Source organism: Malurus melanocephalus, unplaced genomic scaffold (genome assembly GCF_030028575.1).
Source record: "Malurus melanocephalus ecotype Western Australia unplaced genomic scaffold, MMel_1.1 scaffold_62, whole genome shotgun sequence".
Classification (NCBI taxonomy): Eukaryota; Metazoa; Chordata; class Aves; order Passeriformes; family Maluridae; genus Malurus; species Malurus melanocephalus.
The window spans coordinates 740,061-764,206 of record NW_026623294.1 but is presented as its reverse complement, the minus strand read 5'-3'; positions in this window follow the sequence as shown (position 1 = coordinate 764,206).

Genomic DNA, 24,146 nt, shown 5'->3' with positions numbered 1-24,146 from the left:
CATTTCTCTCATTTGTCAGTCACTTTGCAAGGATTCTCTGYCCTCCAGGCAGTCAACAGCTCCTCCCAATTCATATCATCTGCAAATTTAGTATTCCTTCCAGTCCTGTATCCAAGTTGTTAAAGAAGTTGTTGAAGAGAACAGGGCTGAGGACAGGGCCCTGCAGAACCCCACTAGTGACAGGTCCCCAATTTGTGTCACCCCATTCATTATAACCCTTTGTGCCCAACCAGTGAGCCAGTTGCTCACCCATCACGTGATGTGTTTTTTCATCTGTGTGATGGACAATTTATCCAGAAGGATCCTGAGAGAGACAGTATTGAAAGCTTTGCTGAAATCCAAGGAGTTTACATCTGCTGGCTTCTCTTGATCAGCTGGGTGGGTTACCTTGTCATAAAAGGAAATAAGGTTTGACATTCCCCTCATGAAGTTGTGCTGGCTGTGCCCAGTGACTGCATTGTTCTTCAGGCATTTTTCCATTGCCTCCCAAAATAATCTTCTCCAGTTACTGAAGTGAGACTGACAGGCTTGTAATTTCCATCCTTCTTGTCCTTCTTTTAAACTGGGACAAGATTAGCCATTTTCCAGTCAACTGGGAATGCTCAGTGCTTCTGACAGGCACTCTGATTTTGTATTTTTGTGGGATGCTCTCAAGCTGTGAGGTACCAGTTTTTTCCCACCTGGGCAAGGGTTGGTTTTGGCAACCACTGGATACAAGTGCAGTCGAGAGCCCCACCTCTCTGCTGACCCCTCTACCAAGATTTTCAGCCTTGTTGCTGAGGTGACAATGTGCACCCTCTGTGGCCAAGTTCAAGGATGTAGAATGTTTCATGCCGGCATCTTGAGAGGATAGAAGGGAAAAAGGTCTCTGGGATTTGTTATCCAGAATTTGTTTGTGTGTGTTTCACACAAGTTCTAACCTATCTTATTAAAAAACCCAAACATATAAACAATACATTAAAAAAAAAGTGATACTTTAAAAGACTTTTCAGACAGCAATATTACACTGGACTTTGTATATAAACAAAGTACAGTTCTAGAGAAACTTAGAAATAAGGACCTCTCTGTTTTTAATAAAAACAATCCGTGTATCAATAAATCATCTTTAACAAATTAAACCGAAAGCACAAGGAAATGCCTGACATAAAATTTTCCATTATGTACTAATTCTAAAATCACATTGTCCTTAAGAAGTAACAAATGTGCTGCAACAACAAGAAAAGCCCAACAGACAAACAAACAAACAAACTTGCAAAACCAGATGGGCTGAAAGCGTATTCTCAAATAAGCACAGACTGAGTTCAGACTGACAGGCACTGACCCATTGCTTGTGAGGTCTGTGACTTCAGCTTTTTGTTTTTCTTCAATAGTTTAACTAGCTGCAAACTGCTCCAAACCTCAAGCTTTCACTAGAGAGATGTAGTTCATTTGTGACACACACAGACCCATGCAATGTGGACCACCTCTGTAAACAGTCACCATCTGGAAGAAGCATCACTAATGTAAAAYTAGCCCTGAAGTTTCTAGATGGCTCTAAGCTGGACTCGAGCTCTACCAAATTCACAKATTTTTGTATTTGGGCTTTTATTCAGTTGTTTACACTAAGCTGTAYCAGGTAAAACTATTTTTATTGTCACTATTTGAGGATTTACAGAGAAGAAAATAATCAAGTCTGTTATTGTGTAAGAGTTATTTACAAAAAATTTAATATTTGACAGACGAAGTTCTACTTCTTAAAATTAATTGCTTGGAAAATCAAATCCATTCTTGGCTTTTGTGATGACAGCACAGAATCCCATTGAGATCTCTGCCAAGCTGCACGTGTACATAATAGTCAAGGTTAGAGCTGTCTGGCACAGAGCAGATACCTCAGTGTTTCACAGAGCACATAATCTGCAACATCTCTGCATTCTGTGCAACCACGGGCCTTTCATGCACTCTTCAGCCCACGCATTCTCCACACAGCTCTGAAGAACACCTGGCACTCACTGTGACAATGTGCTCCCCTCCACTGTGCCCTTGTCACCGCTGCTGCCTGTCCCTTGGCTCCCACAGTGCCCAGCTGCCCTCCTTCTCTGGGCTGTGGAGAGGACATCTGGCAGGCTGATCTTCCCAGACTGGAGGAGATAATGCTGCAGCAGGACACAAAGTACCTGAGGTCTTAGGTACAGGAGCGGGACACAGCCTGGACAGGCTCCTCTTCYCAGAGAGCAGAAGCCAAACAACTGGCGAGTGACTGAGGGTGTTCATGTTCACTCCTGCTGTTCAAGGTGTCACCTGTCATCCATGTGCTGCCTCCTGGGCACCTCTACCCACCAGGAAAGGGGTGCTCGTGGTCCTGTGAACTCAGCAACACCCAAACATTTTTACAAATTCTTTRCTCTGGAGCAGCAGGCAGTGATGTCATCTTGCAGGTCCCTGGYACAGCCATCATACCAACCCCCTGAAAGGCTCAGAGGCAATTCCCTTGCCAGGAAATGGCAATACTGACAGGATTCACAATTCTACATTGTGTTCTCATGGCTTTTATGGTTTRTATGGTTTATATAGTTACATATGATACCTTCAGCATCCTGATTTCCATAAAACATTCACGGGTAGGATGGCTAGCCTAATAATGACACATATWTCCCAGTTAGTTCTGTAACTCCCTGCTCATATTCTAGAGCTTCCATGAAATCCTAATCCCAGCATGGTGCTACACACGTCCCATTTCTCTGGCTCACAATGTGTTGAGACTCCTAACTTTTGCCTCAGCTTTCCGTGTCTTCCTACAGTGACGAGGGAGAGTGAGAAGGCCAACAGCTGACAGTGTAAGGGGGTTCTGCAGAAGGCAAAGAGCCAGCAGCTTCACCATGGCCCTTCATAGCTGAAGGGCAAAGCTCAGCCTGGAATAACAGAAGCAGGAACTTCCTGCCATGTGTCTCCAGCAACGCCCTGCTCTACTGGTCATGGGAGGGAAGGACCCAGTGGTGAAATTCCTTTGTCCTGATTTTGGTGTTTATGAGGTCTGCAYTGTCTGCATCATTCTGCATCCTCTGCTCAGCAGGTTGGTCCACCTCCTCCTCAGCTGGCAGTGTGTGATCATCCCCTTCTGCATTGCCCCTTGTTTCAAGAACTSTCATTATGTTGGCCAGCCTGCTGACTGACCCTCAAAGTCTCTGGTTCTCAAAGAGTTTGTAGAAACCCATGTAGTCAGCACCAGCTGTGCAACCAGCATTTGGCCCTCAGTGTTTGTCTGTTCCCCAGCCCAGCTCCTTGCTCCTCTGTCCCCCTGGGCTGAGCTGTGGGTGGCTGCAGACCTGGGGCTGGGACAGGAGTGTCCTCCTGGTGCCACCGCTGCTTTCTTCCAGTGAATACTGGGTAATGTAAACCTTACATCCTTTGTGACATGGAACTCAGATTTAGATTCCCTGAGGGAGGGCCTGGACCTGTTTAAGAGGATCTATTAAAATCATGCTGCCACGTAAATAGCTGCAATAAGAKCAAACGGACAGAGCACTGCAAGGAGACATCTTCTCCACCCTGGACACCTCCTGCATCCTCTCCTGAGGTGAGTACCCCAGATCTTTCTTGGAGAAAGTGAGCACAGTCACTTTGAAAACAGCTCTGAGGAAGAGAGAGCTGAGTGTTTGGAAAGCCAGGATTTGCCTCCAGCCTTCTGTGGGTTGTTTTGTTTTGCTTGGATTAACACAGCTTCAGAAATTCCTGCAGATTTGTTTTATGGTATGTATTTCCTGTATTGCCCAGACCCTACAATTTCTCTCAGTTAATTCTTAATTACATGGCTGAACCCAATATCCTGGTGTGTGACCTGGTGTGCCTGCAGAGCAGCTAAAGCCTGCTCTTCATGGGGCTTTAAGAAAGGACCAGAGTCAAAATCGTAACTGCTGCTGGCATCATGAGTAACACACAGATGGGGACAGAACAGCCTGTGACAGGACAGGCAAACACCCCTGGCTTGCTGACATGGTCATACTCTACACGGTTTGCTTGATCGAACTCTGACTCTCAAAATATCATGCTCTCAGCCTCRGGCTTTAGGTTTCTTCTCCCTGCATTTAACCGAGCACTTGCCTTCAGCCTAACCTGGGTTAAGGTCATAAAGGCATAGGGTAAAATAAGGGGCAAATGAGGGCATAGCAGAAATGTGGGTAGGGCTGTCTGCAAGGGGAATGCTGTCTGTTCTTCCTGTGCTCTGTGTAAGGGACAGAGGCACCAAACACATCTCTTCAYTCCACACCCCTATGTCTGCAGCTCAGGAAGTTTCTATAGACAGGCCTTAGGTTCTTCTGCCCAAAATCCTTTGAGGATTTTGTCAAAATATCCTATTTCTTAACTGTAAAATGAAAACAGAGTGTTGTTAGGGTAAATAAAATAAATGCTAGGAAATACTCAGACATCACTATGAGGCATGCAGAAAATGAAATGGCATCTGTCCTGGCACAATAAAATAAAACACACATGACTACAGTAAAACATTACCTAACACTACTGCAGATTAGCTGTATTAGATATAGACAACAATAGATTCAAAATTCCCCAAGTTGTTATGTTTTGATCTAGAAATCTGGGTTTGCTCCGCTACTCCATTGTCCATTTATGCAATGATAAATCCTAATTAATGTGTACCAGGGAAAAGAAGCCTGGCAAACAAGAAAGGAAAAAAAGTAAGTTAAAAATGTTTTTCTCTCTCCAATGTGTGATGAACCTACTGCAGAAACACAGGCTGGTGCTTTGCCTTAGGATGGAGGATGCCTGGTGCTTTGGCTTTCCTGGCTCTGAGTTGCAACCAATGCCTGGAAAAACAGGATCATTCTGAGCTATTAGAGAGCTACTGGGAGGAGAGGTGGTCTGTGAGCATGGGGACTGTGGCAGCCTCTAGCATTCCATCGATGGCTCTCTCGAGGACTGGTGCCCATATGAAAAGTAGGAGCTTTCCGGTATGATGCATGTCTCCCTTGGAGCAGTGCTTAAAATAATTGCTCACAGTAGTTTCACTGTCTCAGGGCTTTGTTGCTTAGGCTTGTCTATTTTTTTTTTTTTTTTAACAAGGAGATCCTTGTCCAAAACAGAAAAGTCCAAAGGTACAATTTCAATCTATTTTGGGTTCCCTCTTGCCTCCCCTGTCCTGATTTTACCTTGCTGAAACTCTTCCTTTGGTGGAAGCAGCACATGATTTTGGCTCAGAGAGTGGGTGGGAGCAGCCCCCTCTGTGGCTGCTGCTGATTCATCCTCCTGAATCATCTACCAGGGTGCTGCTCCTGTGCCTGCAGGAGCGATGCTGTGAGCACAGCTGCCTTCATCTCAGTCTCTCTGCGCTGTGCATTTGTGGGACCGGCACACCCTGAGTGACACAGCCTGCTCGGGGCCTGGGAACTGCTGCAGCTCTCACAGCGTGGCTCCAGAAGGGCAGGCACAATGCTCTACCACCAACATCCTCCCACCAGCTCGCCTGTGAAATAGCTGGGATGTTACCAAACACATCCAAGAAAGCCAGACAGCGAGGAGTCAAGCTTCCCACCCTGTGCTGCCTTTATGTTGCTTGAGGTCAATTATTATAAACTATCAATTTTTCAGGAATGCTATTAATTTAACTGCTGTGTAAACTGAGTTTCTGTTTCTCAGCAATAATAATGCAAAAGATCTCAGGCAGTAGTAATGCCTGAGTTTTTGTCTCCTTTTTATTTTTTTTTCCCCCTCGCTTCTTTCTGGAGTTAACAATTTCCAGCTGTGTATTCTTTGGATGTGTTTCCACACCGGCTTTTTCCATAATATAGAGCCGGCCTATATCCAAATCCCAGATGTGCTATTTATTTACCCTGAAGCATCTGGGCCCCGACATGGTCTTGTCACTGCAACGTGGCAAACTTGTGAAAAATCAGAATGGCAGCCAGTTAACAAGCTGTACTACACTGGCAAGTGGTGAGAACAGTTCAAAGGAGAGCGGAAGAGGGGGGTTGGTGGAGTGGAAATGAAAAAGGAACAAATTTCATGTTTGGCTACACTGTGCTTTCTAAGGTTACAAATGACTAGTGGCATTCAAATTGGAAACTGGGGATTTCGCTCTTTTGTAAACAGAGCCTTAAAGACACTGAAGCTCAACAGAAGCTGCCTAGAGTGGCAGTGAGATGTTAAAATCCCTCTCCTCAGTTCCTGTGAAGAGCTTCAAGCTCAGGCATGAGGCTGCAGGTCTTATGCAAGCTCACACATCCTCTTAGAGACCCTCAAAATGACCACAAACCCTAGAATAAACTGAGAGAGGTATTTCAAATTTTCCTCTGGATTTCCCTGTTCAGGAAGAGGCCAGCAGGATTTTCTATGCCAGAGAGAAATGTCCCCAATGCTGTCATTCTCTATCAACAAAAATCTGATTTTGTTTTTAAATTTGGATTGTGATGGGAAAAGTAAGCCTGCTTTGAAATGAAAACTGCAGGACTGCAGTACAGTGGAAACACAGAGAGCTAAACTACAGCACCTTGGTTAGGACTGAGGTCCTTGGCTYACATTTATCACTGCCTTCAAGCCAAGAATCTCAGCTTGCTTTAGGTTTACCAAGTTTTCGTTCACTATGTGGCCCAGGAGATACTATTGTTGAAGCAGGTGTCAGCATTTGTTTTTAAGAACTAAAGTAAGAGTTGCATGGGAAAGGATGARGAGTCCAAAGGCTGTCAAGGGCAGCAAGAGAGAACTACAGTACTCTGTAACTCTGATGTGTTATTTAGTTTGAGTTTAATCTCACAAATGTTTGATCACCCAGACATAGAAAGGTTTCTCTCCCTCTGTAGCTTGGCTGCYGTGTGTTCTGCTGTTATTTACATTTCAGAGGTAGTAGGATAAATATGTTCCCTCTTTAAGACTGAGGTGGGAGATCAGGTAGAAAAAAATGGAATAAATATTTAAGGTGTCTTGCATGGAAACAGAAGGAATGGATGTCGGAAAAAGGGTTGACAGCACTGTTTTCACTAARCTAAAAATGTTCATTCCTTCATGTTAGAAGAAAGCAGTATGTGACCCTTGTCACATGGCAAGATGAAATACTTCCCAGATCTATTCTTCTCTCCATGGTCCATCATGYTCCTTCAAGAGCAAGGAAAAGTATCTAGATGTCCTTCTTGCAACATACAAATCATTCCCTTTCCTCTGTCCAGTTACCATTCATGTAGGCAATAAGTCATGCAGTAAAGGAAAAAAAAAATCCCAGGAACTAAAGTGGTTCTGTCAAGAGCTGCAGGAAGGTTACTAAAAACTTCATAGGAAATATTTTTAGAATTTTATTCAGTGAGATTTTTCACCTGCAGATTTTCCTTTTGCAATATTCTAAGGCAGCAATTCTTGTACTACAACAAATGACAAGGTTTCTGTCACTGAAAAGGTACATATAGAAAACAATGTATAAGGCAAAGAAAGAAGACAAGGGGTTGAGCCACTGCTGGTTGTGCATATCGAAATGCAGCACTAAAACACAGAAAATGTTGTCTGATCCCCATGATTAGGAATTCAGGAGTTACCTTCACTTAAAAATAAAAAACAAAATCATTCATCTGAATCAAGAACCTTTTAAAAAGTGCCTAACTCATAAGACACAGAGGAGCAAATCCCAACCCTTCTGCTCAGCACAGATGAAGGCTGGGCAGAGCAGCTCCCATTCCCTGGAATCTTGGTTGGTAGCAGGCAAGAGCTGTCCCCTATGGAGCTGGAAGCCAGTGCGCGGGGATTGTCTGCTGGCCAGGTGCAACAAGTGGAAATGCTAGAGGCAAGAGAGATAACTATCCCTTTAAAAGTTTTTCAAGCAAAGAAGGCATTTTCTTRGCCATGAGTGGCAGAGGGCATGAGGGAGTGGGTGGTTCCAGTATCTGGTTCAGTCTGATCCTTTCCAGCTGTTGCACTTTTCCCACCCTTACAAACACAAAATAGAAAGCTTGCAGCCAATGTCACTGCAGTGCTCAAGCACAAGTGTCTGTGTTTTTGTCCTTTCCTGTGAGAAGGTGCCACATTCAGGCAGCCAACGACTCATTCAGTGCTCCAACACCAACCAGAAGATGCCCATGCACCACCTCCTGTAGGTCTCCAYTGCTCCCATCATTCAAATGTGGGGTCACCAACCCAAGCAGTGCACCGTGTGCCACACCAGCCAGTGGCAGTGACTGCTGGTGCTCCCAACACCTCTGGGAACAGTCACAGCAGTGAGATTAAAACTCCCCACCACCTCAGCTCACCAGGACCATCATTTCCTGAGATCATAACATTACTGCAAAAATGAAACACAATCTTTTCCTGAAAACTTTAGCATGCTTTGCAGAACAACTTATCAAACTGCTGCTTAATTCCCATGGGAAATGCAGGTATCACTTGTGGGATTGCTATCCATGGGCTTCACCRGTTAAAGGACAGCAGCTGTTCGGGTCTCTTTTCACTCTGACGTATTGCTGCATACAGTCATAGCACAGCCCATTACAAGGAGCAAAACACAATTACTGGTCTTCAAGTCTTGACAACTGAGAAATGCTCAGCAGAACTCTTTTTATTTTTTTTTTTTTTGCTGTTGGAAGGGCAATCCTGCAGCAATGGCCAGAAAATCATCAAGCAGATTTTATTTAAAAAAAGATCTCAAGATACAAGAGTGGAGGTGAAGATTTTGTAACTTAATCAATTAAACACCACCACTGCTGTTCACAACCAAGATGAGAGTTATTATTGATGGCAGAATGGCCAAATATTTTATGCTGTTTTGGAGTGTTCACTCTCTTTCTGATATGTCTGATGCTCAAAAAATTCTGGACTCTGCTTTCAAAACAAGGGATTTGATACCAATGAGGAGTATAGTGTTTCTGGGGCAGTGTGTTCTCTGCAGGTGTCCTCTACCACCTCTGGTTTTATCGCTTTGCGTGCTCTTTAGAAAATCACCCTGACCATTCCTGTTCCCTTTTGGAAAGTGAAATGATAGGCCATTACCAAACACCCAAATACACAGCAAATGTTAATCTGATTTAGAACTGCACATAAATACTCCGCAGATTAGTAGTCCTGCCATCATTCAAGGTCATCACTCTACTGCAGCCAAAAGAGTATCGTCTCATTACATTAAACCACGAGTGTTTGGCCCTGGGCCGGATTCAGCTCAGTGATGTAATGCTGCAGGCACAAGCAATCATGAGATCCCCAACACGGAAAATCTGCGTGCAGATGGGTTGGGTTTGAGCTGTTTCTGTGCTGGGTTGAAGGTGTCCCTAATTCCTGCTTCTCCAGGAATATATCCCTGAATGCCTCTTGCTCACAAGAGAACCTGTATAATTCCTGTCCTTATAGGGCAACCCATTCCAGTGCCAGCAGTGAAAGGGGCTGGCTTTAAAACTCCACCAGAGATCGTGTCAACCCCAGGCTTCACGGGAAAGCCACTGCCTTGTCACAGACCCTCTGGGATGTCAGGACTTCCTTCTTTTATAGGGAGAAATGTCCTCAGGAAGCCATCAACTGAGATGTGTATTTCCATCAAGGCAGGATGATCCAGTAGAGCAGAGAGTGCTCACGGGCCCCTTTCAGCTTATGTGGTGTCTAAACACAAACCTATTTGAGGAAGCTTGCCATTTCCTCTTGGGCAAGTAGAAGAGCAATGCCTCTACTGAAACAAAGTTTTAATTTTCCTTAATTTTTCTTTTATTGCCCATYCTGCAAATGCCCCATACTCAGAAGCCCCTTTGGTTTTCTGAAGAAATGTTTCTTTGTGCTGTTMAATTTTTTCCTTTTTCTTTTTCTTTCTCTCTTATGCCWGTTGGCCTTATAGGTACAGCCTCTCTCCTCCTTCCAGAAAATGTAGTCTTACAGACCATGTAAATTTCCCATAAATCAGTAGCCTTGATATTTAAAAAAAATAATTGGGCAATTTTCATTCTAGATTTTTAGGATACAGTGGTCTTAAATAAACTCATTAATTTTGATAAATTAGGATATTTTTCCTGAGCAGAAGTAGCTGCCACAATATACRTCACCTTCCTCTAAGTATTTTTCCTTTATTATTTTTTCCAGAGTCTGTAGATATTASAACCCAGCCAGCTTGTTTTGACATATTATTGGGAGCCACATTTACCCTGGAGAAATTTGACTTAAGCAGAGGGAATTACAGGTCCCAGCGTGTTTGACAGTTAAAACGTTTCTGGTGTTTAGACTTGCATTTCTAAATCCCAGGGTGTCTGCATGGAAGGGGCAATCCCAAGAGTGTGGCTGGCCTCAATGCCTTCAGGGTTTATCCCACTGCTCTGAGCTCATTAGCAGAAAAGGGATTGAGGAAAAGTTTGTCAATCCCTTGACAAGAAAAAGCAGAGCAATATGCCGGTCTAATTACGCYAATAAAAGTCTTGGTCTTCACAACCCCTGGTTACAGCTTCAGYTGCAGTGAAGGGAATAGAGGGTTCTAAAATCTCTGCTGTACATGAAGGGAAGTCATGAGTCTTGGGTGTGTTCATGGAGGACACAGAGTGACTCAAGGCACACAGAATTCATGCTGAGGGTCTCTTGCTACAACCAGGACATTCAGGGAAAGAAGTCTTAGAGCTAAAGCACAGTAGCATATGTTTTACATGAAAAGCATTAAACATTTTATTTATTAGCTCTGGACATTGATTGCTTAAAATTGATCCCATTTGGTGGTCTCAAGTCTAAATAATGATGTTACTATGCCAGCTCTGCCTCTGTTACGTGAGTTGGATATTTTTTTCCTGAATAAGACATAAAGTACTGGATTCACAAGCAAGAGAAAAACGTTTTTAATATATTTGTAATTCAGGCAAAACCAATTCCTCTTTCACTGTTAAAGGATCTTATATCATGTCTGTTGAAGATGAGAATTTAATGTAAGTTGTAAGTTACATCTGACAATTTCTCAGAAGAAAAACCAAAGCTATTTGGAAAACTGACATTCTCTTGGTGGAAATGTAAGTGAAAAATGGCAAATGAAGCATCTCTTTTTTCTTTAGGAAATTAGGAATGAATTCAAATCAGGGAAAAAACATTTTGACTGTAGGGGATCCTTTTTTCTTTTCCTGAGCTGGAAGWGCTTAATGCTGTAAATGTTTAAAACTAACCCATTGTGTACAAAAATTTCCAAAGAAAATCTAAATGTTTTCACCTGAATTAGCATCTTCCAATGGGAAAAACAAAATAGATAATTTTAATTGGGAAACTTTCTCTGCAAGAAATTTCAGTCAGCTATATTAAGTCAGAAAGCCTTAATAGTTGTAAAGAAGGGGTGTCTGGACTAATTTGTAAAAATGAAGAACGAGGGTTGGGCTTGCATGGAGCACTCTCCACAGCTGTCCATGCTCATTAACTCTCACGTTCAGCAGCTCCAGTTTTGGCCATGCCAAACAACTCTCTCCTGGCCCTGTCCTGGCCCTTTGTCCAGTCACACCTCAGGGGACAGTGCATGCCAAACACCACTGACACAACACCCCCTCCATGGGATAGGTGCATATTGAAATTATATAAAACCAATCTGTAGGTTTCCTGGACTGACACCATTTGAGTGAGCTGACTTCCATCAATGCTCGAGGGCAAACCACTAACACATTTCTTTCCTACAATGAGAACTTTTCCTGCTGATCCTCTGGAGTGTGGAGAAACAAATATGAGCCAGGCTGTGCATTTGCCTTGCTGGATGTGGGGTGCCAGGTTGGTTTATGGCGGTGTGTGCTCTGCCTGGGCCCAGCACTAACTCTGGAGTGCTTTTTAGGACCTCTCTGTCCAGTGCAGATGAGGTTTGGAGACCTCAGAGACCCCCCTGAGAAGAGGGTCCTTTCCTGCTCTGATGGACAATACAGGTTGTTTCCAGTGATGTTATGAACCTTAGCCTGAAACATGAGGGGGGTATTTGTGGGGATGAACTGAGGAACAAAAAGGCAGAAGCTGGTTCAATAATATAGCAATATCAAGGCACATTCATACCTACAAAGATAGAAAAGGAATTTTTAAGCCATATTCTATACTAAGGAGAAGTATCTGCACATTACTGCTCTTTGTCAAATTACATCTTCTGTATTAAACAATAACCATGCACAGGGAATATGCCTTTGTGTAAAAAGAGACAGTAATGTTTGTTAGTTTAGAAAGTCAAATACTACTTTTGGACTAAATATCAAGCAGGTTCCAGGGAAGCTCTGCAAAAGCAGARTTGCTCACTGTCACATGAAGAGGGRAACCTTCAGGCAAGCCCTGCCTTAGCCTATTTTGGCAACAATTTAAACTTGAGGAATCACTCTGGTCTGCAAGTCCTAATAATGGCAAAGCAAATCTATTTATAAAAATGAATTATTTATTAGAGAGCCAAGAGATAACAGATGAAAGACCTTAATCACTATTACTTACTATAAGGATAAAACTAAAGAACCACTAATAGATTATAGCATAACATAAAAAAGAGCACAACATCAAGGTACCTATATTAAAGCTAGCAAAATAAATAATTCTAAGAGTCAAATTTAACATGCCACCAAAATGATGMCAATGTACACAGATTCCTTCACTAAACCCCTGGGGAGCAACTGTGAAGCAGCATCCCTATCCATGGGAGAAATTCCACACAYTTCCAGGAAAATGCATAGAAGATTYYCACTCTGTGAAAGTTTGGTGTGGCTTTAATAGTTGTGAAGTGAGTAGATGTCAGTCAGAAATTCAGCTTATCTGGCCAGATCTTCAACTGTAAAATGTTTATTRGCAGCTGGGAGATGCCAGACCMRTGTTAACCCAATGGCAGCAAAATAGCTCACTGCAAGACAGCTTGTCCTGTTTGAGTTATCTGCCCAATTAACAAACAACAGGAAAGCTCTTGGGGGAGAGGGACAGAGGGGGCTGAGCTGCCCTGCTACTCTAACCTTGGTGACAAAACAGATGAGTAGCTGGACATAAGCATGTCAGGTGAATCCAGGGTYTGTGTGGAGTTTTCTGCCGAAAGTACCTCTTGCAGTCATTCCCTCCCAAAGCACATTTCGGCAAGAGACTGATACAGTGCACGATGTCCCATGACTACGTGGAGAAAGCCAGGCAAGGTGATAAGGAACAGGAGCAAATGCCTTGATTTTGCTCATACTCCTTTCCCCCCATAACAAGTTTTGAATTATTACAACTACACTGATCAGATCAATGTTGAACAGCTCCAGTTAAGGCATTGCTTAATAAATGAACAAATTAAAAGATTTAGGATGCTGTAACAGTTAAATGGTCACTCAGTTAAATAAAATGGGATTTAAACCACTATTGGCAGCAGCTCAAACAACTCAGGACTGATGTTCTGTTCTACCTGCAAATGAAGGACATAGAAGCACATATATGAAGTGTAAATGTATGTACATTGTGCTGAAGATTGGCTGTGATGCCTGGCCATGCCTTCCCATGCCAGTGGGAAGAATATTGTTTGTTTTCACAGAATCACAGGATGTTGTGAGTTGGAAGGGACCCACAAGGATCATCAAGTCCAACTCAGGGCCTGGCACAGGACCATTCCCTAGAGTCACACTATGTACCTGAGAGCATTGTCCCAATGGCTCTTGAACTCTGTCACACTTGGTGCTGTGACCACTTCCTGGGGAACTGTTCCAGTGCCCAACCACCTTCTGGATGAAGAACTTTCTCCAACCTAAACCTTCCCTGACTTTAGGCCATTCCCTATGGTCCTGTCATTGTCATCACAGAGAATGGATCAGTGTCTGCCCCTCCTTTTCCCCTCACAAGGAAGTTGTAACTGCAATGAGGTCTCCCCTCAGTCTCCTCCAGGCYGAAAAGACCAAGTGACCTCAGATGTTCTTCACATGGCTTCTCCTCCAGACCCTTCACCATCCTCGTGGCCTTTCACTGGACACTCTCTAATAGTTTTATGTCTCTCTTATATTGTGATGCCCAAAACTGGGCACAACATTGAAGATGAGGCAGCCCCAGTGCAGAGAAGAGCAGGACATTCCCCTCCCTTGCCYGGCTCATGATGCTCTGGTCTCCATYGCTCACACAAAACTTCCTCTTCAGCCACTACAGTTTCTTGCTTAGATTWCATTTACTGTAGAGAGCAACAAGAAAGAGAAGACTGGCTAAGAAAAAGAATCAATCCTTCAGTCAGGAGAATCAGAGCAAGAGAGTAAGAGGTGTGCACGGGCATGTTTGTGATTTGTCAGATGTAACCATATTTGCTAAAACAAAAGCAAAACAACCTCATCTTTTCAGAGAAGTGGTCTGTGAAGCATATATCTCTAGCAACTGGACACTGATTTCTCCCCACACCTTGAAACCCATCACTAGCCTCTCACTGGCTTTTCAGCTTTATCAACAGTGTTGCCTGGTGTTAGGCAGAGCTCATCCATCGCTGCTGAACCATGGACTTATATCAAGAATTGATTTGCCCTCCAATCTGAGTAGTGTAAATTATCTAATAACCCTCCTTTCCCCTTTCTCAAATTAAATAGCAAGGAAAGTGTCTTTCTGTTTAAATTTTCATATTGTTGCGTATTGACTTAACACAGATAAAGCTCTCAGGTAAGTTTGGGGAAATCAGCTGAGCAAAGATGTGCAAATTGTTTTTCTGGGAGCAGATAAGTGGTAAAAGATTGAAGCTATAAAGTAGCTGTTCTGCTGATTATTGCCTGTATCAGTGCAGAATAAAAATGTAACCAAGTAGCACAGGGCAACATGTCAGACAGTATCTAACCACCCGAAAGGCACCAGCCTTTCAGACCCCAGTGAGCAGAGTGAGTATCAGTAATCCCACCAGCCCAAGTGACATTGAAGGAAAAAGCCAGAGCATGGTGAGGCTGTCACATCTCACACAGGAGGCAAGTATCTACCTGTACCACTGCAAGATGACAGAGCCAGACTGCCAGACCTTCAGCTGGCCCTCGCAGCCAGCTGGGAGAGGCAGGGCTGGAATGGGCTGCTTGGCACAGCAGTGGAGTCAGCACACAGCAATCCGTCCATGCTGCCATTCAGGACTGACAGAGCACTGTAAAGTGTCAGACACAACAAGSGAGTGCCCTCTCCTGTGTGGCAGCTCCAGGATGATCCCTCTCAAAGGCATCACCTCCCTGGGATGTTCCTGGGGCAGGAGGAGAGGATTTCCCAGTGAGCTTGACCTCACCCCACAAGCTTCACTCTGCTCRTGGCAGGGAAAAGGAAGGAGAGCGCAGAGCAGGCTCGACACCAACCTGAGGAGGTGCAGCTTTGCTCCTGGGGTCTTACACGGCTCCTCGAGTACTCCCTGGCTTGTAATAGGTAGAGGAGGGCCCCACCATTGCAGATAGCAGGTGGAAGACCCCAGTGGCTCTCACCAGGGTTTCAGCTTGGCTGRCAGACTCCAGAGTGAATAGGTGTCAAAGAACAGCCAACAGGAGCTGTTYAGTCACTGTGAATACATTTGTCCAAACCCTGTCTGTATGGCTGTTCCTACTTCAATCTTAACATTATCTGGTGGAGTCAGAAAGCTACCTCTGTTAACCAGCTTAGAGATGGAATTAAATTTACAACCAAAGGAATCTTGGCTCCCGTCAGCTTTACCCATGACATTGGATTAAGTTGTTTCTCATAARTAGAACAGACAAAAATCGTGTCTATTCAGCTCCTTCCCAGTCTCAGAACCCTCAGATTCAGCTCTTCATCAAAAGAACCATCATGCTTCTGAAACCTTGGTACAGCTTTCTGTACAGGTTGCTGTGGTGCTCACATCCCTGGAGGGGARCACATTATTCAGTCACCACCCCCAGCTGCTTTGTAAGCTGCTTTTTGACCTGGGCAGAACCCACCAATTCCTTTTAAMAGATGCCAAAAACAACTTCTGGAGCTGAGAAGGATAACAGAAGATTTCCATTTCCCGACACAAGTGACAAGCCTTTAATCATTGATCTGGGACACGAATGTGGTTCCTGAAAACACCACGTAGGTTTTGCAGCAAAGGGATGGAACTGAGCAGAAGATTATTCCAGCATGGACAACAATCCTCTGCAGGGGACCCCTTGAATACCTGCTGTCACTGAACATCACTCAGCTGTCTAATTGTGTCCTTTCAAGCAGTTCTCTCTGTCTCAGATAAAAGTCAGTGAACACATATAATTTTTTAAAATAAAGTAAGACCATTAAAAAAAGGACTTTTCTTTGCTGTGAATGTTACACACTGGTTTTCATTATTTAGAGAATTATGTTACCATTTATCTATATTGCTGCCAGCATTCTGTGTCATCACACAACTAAAGCAGAAATAAATGGGTAGCTAACTCAAGAGAAAGATCAAGGTTTTATTTATGCAGCATTCTACACAGAATGTGCACAAGAAATAGCTCACAATAATACGGAATTTGTTAATACACATCAGGAAAATTAACAAAAGATTAGGTCTTTGGTAAGTATCAACATTTGGTAAGCCTAGATGTATTAGGCTATATTTCTGACACATAATCCTACTAAATTAAATTGATTTACATCACTAGATAAATCTGAACTCCATAAAGTTGCTATTTTTATCTTCTGTAATAAATTTTATTCCCTTTTAGAATTTGGTTAGTTCTCTACATTTTATTATGGATATTTGCTCTGCTGCAAATAGCATTTAGTGGCAAGGCTTATTACTAGGATTCTGTTTGCAAATGAATTCCAGTATTACTGAAGCCCTGGGGGAAGTGAGGTATTTGGAACATTTGAGAACTGGGATATTTGGATCATTGAGAGAGGAGGACTTCTATCAGCTCTTTCAGTTAAGTGTGTGATCARTTTTGATGCTGAGGGATAGGGCTGCTCTTTGTGCAATCAGAAGGTAGAGTACTGMGTTTATTTTATACGTATAAAGACCACAGTATGCTTATTTGGTCATTCATCACCCAYGTACCATTGGGCTATTTATTTATTTATGGTCACCAGTCTGCTCACTTTTAATTAGAAATGGGTCCATCCTAGAAATCMTTTTGCTAGAAATTCCAGTTTGAATTTTGGAATGAATAGAAGCCCCATAATCTCCAGGGCTCATGTTTATCACTCAAGATGTAATTGTAACAAGTTGTCTAAGATTAATGTCATCAGACTGAGAAGTCACAATAGCATCCCTTCATGTGCCTCACAAATTTGTTCTGAACTCCTCTCTTTTCCCATACCCAAAAGCAAAGTATCACCCAAGGGCCTCATAGTGAAGTGCAAATGATAAAACACAAAGTTGTTTTTCTTGGCTGGTGGCATTTCAGTCTACAGAGGATGTACAGAACTCGTACAGACAGACGTTAGCTGTCCCAACACGATGTATGAGGAAGATTTGCAAGAGGTTTGAGCCTTAAGTGAAGATGTCAGAGATGCTCAGATCATGTTTGGTGTCAGGGTCTGCTTCATTCTAAAGGGCCCACATTGCACATTTCATACAGACAGAAACTCAAAAGGCTTTGCCAYCTGCCAGTGGCAGCTCAGCTGCGATGATGTATATTTAACATCACCAGAAAATCTCTATATTTATTGTATGGGACACCCCAAAGGTAATCTGAATTTTTAAACTTTTTTTGCAAAGTGTTTCTGGTTAGACAATCAYTTACACATTGGGCTGACAGAAATCTTCACCAAGTAGAGTTGATCAAATTTTGGTGAAGMAACAAGGCAGGGAATTTTAAATCACATCAGATTATCTTTCAGGACAGTTAGAGATACTGACTTTCAAGCAGTGAATTAAATGTGTTTTTTTGCTATTCCCAGTTTAAAAAAATAAAGTAGCAATGTTTTAGAAACCAAAGCTATGCTTTAACAATATTTTGTGTTTCTGGCACTGTCTGATCCCAGGAYATGACAGGTTTTCCTTGGACAGCCACTATCAGACTTCATAAAATACTTTTGTAAAGTATTTGGTGTCACAAAATCTGTTATAATATAGAATGCTTCCCCTAAGAAGTAAAACAATGCTTCATCTACAGACTTTAATTTAACAGTTCCTTTTAAACATATTTTTCACTTAAATCCCAGACTAGGACCTGGTACAAATCTTAAATGATTTAATAATACTGTTCATCTACCTCATCATTAAGATATATTTTGTTTAGTTCATTTGAATCAGAGAACAAGTACTCTCTTCAAAACACAAGGAAAGGCATTTTCCAATTTATCATCTACTTTAAAAAAATGGTAATGTCTATCACTGTGTTGACACAAGTCAAGATGTTTATAGTGGAGTGGCTCCTGTGAATTTCTCCTGGTTTTTCCATCATCAAGATACAACTCTAGGGTGAATTTCTTCYTTCTTGTCTGTGAAATACGATGCTCTTCAGCCTCTGTGCTCCTGGTACTATTTGGATTACTTCAGTGCAATTAGCCCGCAGGAGTCAAAATGAAAAAAAACAAACAAAATGAGTTTTGCCTCCCCTGCCTATTTGTGTGCAAAACCAGGATTATGCAAACTACAAATTTAAATGAATTTAAAAATGAAAATTTAATTCATTGCTTACTCTTGTAAAATGTTGTTTGCTTTTGGAGACATAGACATTGGTCTTAAGTGACCCTTCTCCCCAAAAATAACAGAGGACAAGTTGTTTCCCAGTGAGACAAGGCTTATGGATAAGGGAGTGCTTATTCAGGCTTTTATTCCAGCATGATTTCTCATCTTATAAAATTTAGTTCTGCTCCAAAATTCACTATCTTCAAATTCTTCATTTAAGATGGAGATCTTGATATTAAAATGTGCTGAGTTGACTTTTGCATGTGTTTCTAAAATAAACTCTGAACAGGGAGCTGAAGGTTTCTGGGGATCAGGTGATTTTCTTCTCTGCCACCACTGACTTTAACAAGCTGTAGAATTTGGCCAAGACAAGTCCACATGCACTGCAAGCTCTGCTCTTTCCATTAACCACAACCCAACATCTTTGCAGAAAGGGCTGTGCTCTGATTTGTTTGGCCTTCTGACTCTGGGTTTGCTGAAGAATCAGATRTCAGAGCTTAAAACTTGTTAAAATATATTTTGGTTTCAGAGCTTAAAAGCTGATAATCCATAGCTCAGGATCTGAAAACACACTTATTAGCAGAAAAGGGGGGTTTGTAAAGATGACAGATGAATGATGAAAGGAATTCCSTCTATATGGGTCAGACCCTTTCAGAATCACTCAAACTGCAATATTCTCACCTCTGTGGGGCAGTGAGGGCTCTGCTTTCTTACCCCCTCAGAGTAAGATTGGTACTTAAGCCTGGCACAGAGCATTAAAAAGATAACTTTCCACAGAAACCTGTGAAACCCACAMGGAGCTGAGCAGGCACAATGCTGCTGACACACAACTGTCCATGGCCCTACACCCCATCCTAGAGGAGCAAACACTTTCCAACTCGTCACATTGCAATAACGGTACAAGAAGGTCCAGCAAACTGAGACAGATTTTTCACTTCAGCTGCAACGTTGTGCAACACAGGTCTCATGCAGCTGCTTGAAGGGTAGGACCAACACAGAAGAAAACACAAATACTGCACAGCATGGAGAAAACTTTCCTTCTGAGCCTGGAAGGCGTTGCTGCAAAGCAGCCCTTGGTGTTATTCTTTGGTARATCACTTGATAAACCCTTCCATTCCTATTATAATGCTCAAGAGCCTGAACACAAGGTGGTTCTAGGCTTTCTTAGTGTTATACAGCTATGCTAACTAGGAAATAATTTTGCACAATGACATGCAAAAATTGACCTTAATTTTATCATCGCAAGTTCACACTGCAAAACAGATTTTGGCAGAAGAGATGCCTTGGGGACCCCTAAATGTCCCTTCAGACTGGGTGCACCACAAGAGCCTACACTCTGTGTTCAGGAGGGCCAGTTTGCAGGGTGGGTTATTCACCCAAATCTGGGGTGCCAGGGGTGTGGGACAGCGCAGGATCACACAGGGCTGAGGCACCCACACCTCCCTGTGCAATCAGGGGGTCCCACCCACCCAGATGAGGAGGGATTTGTGTGATCCCCACAGCCTGGGAGGGGGCTGTGTGCGTGTGCATGTCTGCATAGGTTACAGAAGGTAATTTAGAAATTTGTAGCTGCATGTTACCTCTTGTGGCTGGGCTGTGATTATCTGTTGTGGATKATATTGATCCCGAATATATTGCTCGAGATTGCTAGTTCATTACACATCATTAAAGAATCAATACACCACTCCAACCCTGGTGTGTCTTAAACTGTGTGAATTGATTGGGATTTGCTGCAGTCTTTAGTCAGTGAGAGGAATAATGAACTGAATTTTGTCAAATGCTCCTCAGTTTGTCTGGATGACCTGGTTGGTGAATATTCAGAAGTTTCTGATGCATCCACAGGGTGGTGAGGGAGGGYACCACCCTTTCTCCTTCAGCCTCAGTCCTCCCTGCATGTGCCATTGCAGCAGCACAGCCCGAAGGCAGCACTGCAGGATCTCACAGCAAAAACACCGCTGATCCTGAATGGGGATGCTTCAGCTTGGGAGCAGCTGGCAATTGCTGCGACAGCAATTCACCCAAATGTTGTTCTGCCAAAGTCACCTGTGACCACATCCTGTCCACCTTCCTTAATGCTCCTTGACTTTCCCATTTGTTCCATTGGCCATTGTCTCTGCTCCAGTGGAGCAGGGCAGAGCTGTGGCTGTGCCAGCAGAGCTCAGTGCAGCAGCAGCAGCGCTGCTCTCGGTTCCTTTGTGACAGGGGGTGTGAACATCGTCCCCCCTGAGTGGCGCCAGCRGGGGGGTGCAGAGGAGCTCTCACTGCAGCATCAGCATCCCGCGCTGATGATAAGTCACCTGCAGTTGTTCTGCCCAGAAAAAGGGACTTTTTTATCCTATGCACATTTATGCTCGGCAGTAACCATCTTACAGAGAAATGAGAAGCAATTTAACTTTGATGGCTGATTTTAAGTTTTSCCACTCTACCCTATGAAAATACAGTTGGCAGCATATGTTCTCAGAGAGCACATTAGCACTGAATTCATTCAAATCTCTCCACATGGGCAGGAAAAGGACTGGAGCTATTCTTACATTATTCATGAAAGCTTTGGCAGCTCACTTGGTGTCAGCATTCACAGCTTCTGCTCTCTAGTACCTCCATTGTCCCACATGTCTCCCATGCTCAGGCTCAGCATTTCCAGCAGTAATAAAAGCGCTTCAGGCTTCCAGTGTCATTATGCAAAGGCAGGAAGAAAAGCACTAAGGCAGCCTGGACTCCAAAAGACAAAGAAAGCATCTCCTCCATCTCATTCTTTTGCCAGTGATCCTGCACCTCCTTTTTCCAGAGCAAAACTCATCCTTTTGGCAGAATAGGACATATTCAAACTTTTTCTTTACTTTTTTTAACTTTCTTTTGTGCCATGAAGCAGTTGCCGTTGAATATCTCTTGKGTAGGATCATGCAAGGAAAAGACTCAAGACAGGGGAAGGAATGGCCACTGAGACCTGGCTCCAATAAGTGAAGGTGTGTGAATGCCCATTCCGAAACTCTTCCACAGTCCTCAGTTTGTCAACCCATTGTTATCCCAGAYAATCCTCCATTCACCCCCATCACGAACAATTCAGAGTAGTAACTCTTCCTGCTGACACATGTATGACTGCTGAAAGCTCCTCTGCTATGAAGGTGTAATTCTATGTCAATCCTCCACCAGAAACCAGATGAATAAGGAAGTTATTAATTTTTTTTTTTTATTTTTTATTTAGGAATGTCTTCCCTTGGCTTTCTGCCCCCAGCTGGATTCCTTTGAAAATAAAGTGAATGTTGAATTTTGCAGACAGGCCATGTTTGTAGGCTGTCAGGAGGCTTTGATTTTGAGTGAGACATCCACTTTAGAAAAAAAGGCATTTCCTTCTCTCCTTCCCACCTTACTCTGTTGGCTCTGCGGCTGCGTCCATCTTCAGAGGAGCTTTGTGAGGGCAGTCTTCTCACTTCCCCTTTAATATCAACTAGTCTTGAATGATGGAGAAATACCCCCACTTATGGCCAACGTTTTCAAAAGCCACAAAGTAGCTGTAAAGGGCAGGTTCCCAGCACTGTATAGGACTCTAACATMATTTTTAGATGATTTTGGAAACGTTTCCTTTTCTATCACAGAGTTTTTTTCCAAAGCACATGAGTGAACTGGACTTCAGGGGCTTTGTCTGTGTCCCTGTTCACAAGTTTTCCTTGTACCACACTTGAGATGAAATAAAAACTGCTGAAGCTCCTTTAAAGTTGCAAAATATGCTGTCTGAGATTGTTGCCCTGGGGTTTAGTGCRTAAAAAAGAAAAAATGGAAAATATAATTCTCCCTAAATCCCTGAAGTCCTTTGTTTGAACATTTGACTCTAATCCTCCTTACTCATAAGAAGTTTATTATTTGCTTAATGTTCCTCTTGTGCCCCTGAAAATAACAGAATTAAGAGAAACAGGATGATTAATAGTTGCTTGTGGACATAATGAAGCATGCTGACAGCTCCCTGCCATCAGCACAGTGCTCAGGCAGCCTCACACGGAGCCCTGGGACAGGGACACTGTAAAGCCACCATGGCAGGAGCCCCTGTCCAGCCTCGGACCAACACTCATGGTGCAGTGATAGGGACAACTGGAGAGAGACATCAGCTCCAAATCACACCTGCTTCACACTCAACCTTCCTTATCTGGCCAGAAGACTGCCAGGACATCACCATTTCTGATTTTTGAGGAGGTCCAAGGACACAAGGCCAGAGGTTCCCAAACAGAGGGCTCTAGGAATATTGTGAAGATCATTTTATTTCACCCTCTGCTGACTCTCCTCCAGTTTGTTCAATGAGTGTCTTAGGTCTTCATTGCAGTGAAGCCAGTGGTCTGTGAAGGCAGCTGAAAACACATATTGCTTTCTTCTCTGTGGCCACCAATCCACCAGCAAGTGGAATCCAATTTTATATTTAGTGAATGTACCAGGGGGAAAAGCAAGAGCTAATAGCCTTTCATTCCTAAGTGCTGTAATGCTGTTCTCTTTCTCCATATCCACTTGGAGAGCAAATTAAATTAAAATATCCTTTCCAATTTAGAAAATGATTAACATGTTAATGATTTTGCACTTTTACAGAAGGGCAACGAGGAGAGAGAACACAGCTTAGCAAATCCATCCATAATACAGTGGTGAAGAGTGGGAACTGAGTTGCTTTGAAAAATCCAAGCTCTACACCAGAGCTGCCTCCACTAGAACATTCTTTTCCAACACCAAAAAGAAACCCAAGCAGTCTGGGATGGTCAGGAGAGGTCAGGAGACTGATGCAGGTGAGGACAGACAACCATGGGGTAATTCTTCCCAGCAGAGGGATAAGAAGAGCAAGCACAGTGATGTCAGACATGGGGTTTCTCACATGCTCAAAGTACCCAATGGCTAAGCAAATCATCAGCTGTCTCCTGATTTAGAAGCCAAAGTTTTCTTTAATTAATTAATTAATTATTAACTCCTGGTCAAGTTTCCCCTTGAATAGTCTTTCAAAGCGTGAGCTGCCTTTTCAAAACCCTGTCCCTCACTAAATGCCCTTATGTGCCCAGAAAAACATTACAGATTTGGAAATGCTGGGAGCTTGGTGTTTCCCTTTTTTTTTTTCTCCTGGAAGGAAATACTTACAGTATTGTCTAACTTCAAATCTAACATGCCATTTACGCCTTATACAAGGAAATTCAGGAGAGTRAAGCCGGCAACAACAGCTGCTGCTGATCTTCCCATCCTTTGGAAGYGGGAGTGAATTKAGCCAGGATCTGCCTKTTATGTTTAGGTTGAWGCGCAAGAAAAAGAGAAGGAAGRAAAGAAAACAGGAAGGAAAAAAGAAAAGTTAAAAGACAGAAGCTTGTATAAAAAGAGACAATGTAMAAAGCAAAGACATTGGGATCCCTGCAGTGGCTGAGGATTGAGRATGTGCCTGCACAATGTTCTGATGATCATGGCAGCAGGACTCATATTCTTGAGCATCTTCTTTGCAAGAGCTGTGGGCAGAAACTGAGGGTCTTGGCTGAACTCACTGCCTGGGATTTCATTGTGTCTGGTCTCTCCCTAGATTTGTACAAGAGCATATTTGTACAAACCTTGGCACTTCACACCACAGGCTACTAGTGAAAACAAAAAGTAAATTAAATGGGTCATTTTCCCTTGCTTAGGACTTTCTATGAAAATGACCCACATATTTCTGATTGCACAGTTTGCATAAACTAACAGCAGCTGACGGATTAGCCCAAAGGCCAGATTC